Raw genomic sequence first — 2870 nt, forward strand, 5'->3', positions numbered from 1 at the left:
AATTAAGTAAATTAAAAGGAAAATATTTGCCTTGAGAAAAATTTGATATTTTAATAAGTTATATCGAATGGAGTATTTTATCGTCGCAAGTAGAAATTTCCATTGTTTTCGCGTCGAGAAAGAAGTAAACAGAAAAGAAAAGGCTGCTTCGGTTAGATACGCAGTAGATAATCGAAAGGAGAATGACTGATAAAATTTCACAGCATTTCTCTGTCCAAATAGACAATCTCGAGATTGAGATACATGGAACTTCATAAAATTTCCAGGCAATTATATCGACACGAAACTTTATGAAAAAGTTTGCAGCATTTTTTAAAGATAAAACTGAATACAAAATTGAAGCAATATTTTACACAAAAGAACTGGTCAAGTATCGACGTTCATGTGTAACCATGACATTTATATAAAAGAGTATATTTTATGCGTACACGTTTAACATCACGGATCGAGGGAAAATAAAAATATAGAAATAAAAAAAAAAAAAAAAAAAAAATACACGCCCTTCAGTTCCAAGTATATATAGTATATTTTTTGACTCGTTTTTTGCGAAATATATTTATCGATTTGAAGAGAAAAAAGCGACTGTGGCATAGTTACTAGCTATTATGGAAAACGCTCCATCCTCGCTAAATCTACAATGAAGCGTAATAAATCGAATAGTTACTATTATTATATACGATACCTAGTGATTATCCATCAATTTAATCAAAGAAATTTTGATCGAAATTTCTTTTTGTAAAATATATATTTAATACATATTAAATTCCTCTGATTGCGTGCTTCATTATGAAAGCAAACATTTTTTTTATTCGTAGATAGAAATATTATAATTCGTGACAGGATTCATTACTTATTATTAATTATTTAGGTGCAATAACATTCTCTATGTCTTGTAGAAACAAGCTGTTAAAAAATACATAATGAGGACATTGATTATTGTTGAATTCAAAAGAAGAGGAATATGAAACTAATATTAAAGATTTAAAAGCAGTAAAATTTTGCAAAATTTCAGTGTAATTTTCTTCAAGAACTACAAATCAGCTCAATGTATATTACACACGTATACAGGTTGCTTGAATTTTAATAATAGCAACCAAAAATGATATTACTCTTCGTTTCATTTAACGAGACACATTATTTATTTTCATATTCATTACGAAACAAAATATTTTTATTATTTCGTTTTGTTCATTTTACGAACATCTCATTAATTGAAGCATCATATTATATATAGTTTATTTTTGATACAAATTTTCTTTGACGAAGCATTTTCTTTTTCTTACATTATCCAAAGAATATGTTCCTAATCGATTAAAATCCAGACATCCTGTGGTACGTACATAAACTATTATTATCGTCGAGTAATTTTGTTACGAGAGACGGTTGATAAAAACAAAGTATTTTTAATTTCCACACTGATTCCAATTCAGTTAGTTACTTTATTCGTTCGAATATTGAACAGAGATTATACGCGAGAAATCTTTCATCATTAATCCATTTCTTATATCTTAAAAAAGAATAAAAAGATATTGATTATATTTTACATTATATCATGTCGATCACGTTTATCGTGGTATCTATTTAGCGATAATAAATTTCTTCTCTTTTTAATTTTCAATTTTCTTTCTCTCTTTTTTATATCGGATTTAGATTAGATCATTATAATTGAACGTTCATTTATTTAATTTATTTAATGGACGTTACGGGTCTTGTTCTACGTCACATGTAGAGAATAAAGTAACTTTTAGTCTGATACACGACGTAAGTATATCGGGTTTGGACGATACAATCCTTCCTTAAATAGCTTTACACGAGAGAAATCGTTAATGTAATATTTATTCTCGAATTGTACAGTTGTAATTTTATATTCGTTGCTGATAATGAGAAATTGATAAAATGTTGAGTACTGTTTCATACAGATACTATTGTTATTCCTTGAAAAAATATTTATTATACATTCTCGAATTAAATTATATAAAAAACAAACTTCTGAGTTATGATTTTTTACCTGTATATACCTGTATAAATCTTACTTAATATATATTATATTAATATACTATATACTATATACTATATAAAATAGATTACGTAATATAGAATCATAGATGGATTCAATTACTTTCGTTATTAATATATGAATTAAAATTTTTTTATGTCTCAATTATCATATTTTTAAAATTTACATTAGATTAAATTTTTAAAAAGGAAATTTCGAATCAAATATGCAGTTTTTTGCAATTCTCTAAAGATTATTTTTTTGAAAAACAATATCAATCTTTCTGAAATTATTCAAAATATCATCAGCGTTCAAGAGATGGCACTAATGGTTATTTTTTATTTTATCTTTATTTTTTCCAATTCTTGCTTCTATATAGTTTCATGTGCAATTCCTAGAGATGGCATTAAATGTAAAATTTTTAACCTATTATCATCATTAAAAATTAAAAAAAAATTAAAAACTTATGTAAAAAAAAATCGAACATAATGAGAAAAGTATAAAAAAATTACAAGAAAAACGAAAAATAATAAGAAAAAAATCAGAAGAAATTAAGAAAATAGTAAAAATTTAATGAATTATCAGGTTTTAGAAAAGAATGTAATTATGTATCGAAGCCTATATATATAATAAAAATATATTATAAAAATTTACCTAAATTACATTATAGAAGAATAAATATATTTAATAATAATTTATTAATAATTAAAAGTAACTAAATGAATAAATATAATGAAAAAATATAAAAAAATAAATAAAATGTATAAATAATTAAAAGAATAAATAAATTTATAAATAAATGTATAATTAAAATAATTAATAAATTATAAATTAATAAATGAATAAAAAATAAATAAATGAAAATAAAAATTAA

The 2870-nt window shown here is 23.6% G+C and overlaps 1 protein-coding gene across 1 annotated transcript in view; it reads left to right on the top strand.

Annotated features, from left to right (window-relative positions):
- LOC102675798 overlaps positions 1–2870 on the top strand; it is a 54188-nt gene that overhangs the window by 26595 nt on the left and 24723 nt on the right. The window lies entirely within an intron of this gene.

Source organism: Apis dorsata, unplaced genomic scaffold (assembly GCF_000469605.1).
Source record: "Apis dorsata unplaced genomic scaffold, Apis dorsata 1.3 scaffold_1, whole genome shotgun sequence".
NCBI classification, from domain to species: Eukaryota; Metazoa; Arthropoda; class Insecta; order Hymenoptera; family Apidae; genus Apis; species Apis dorsata.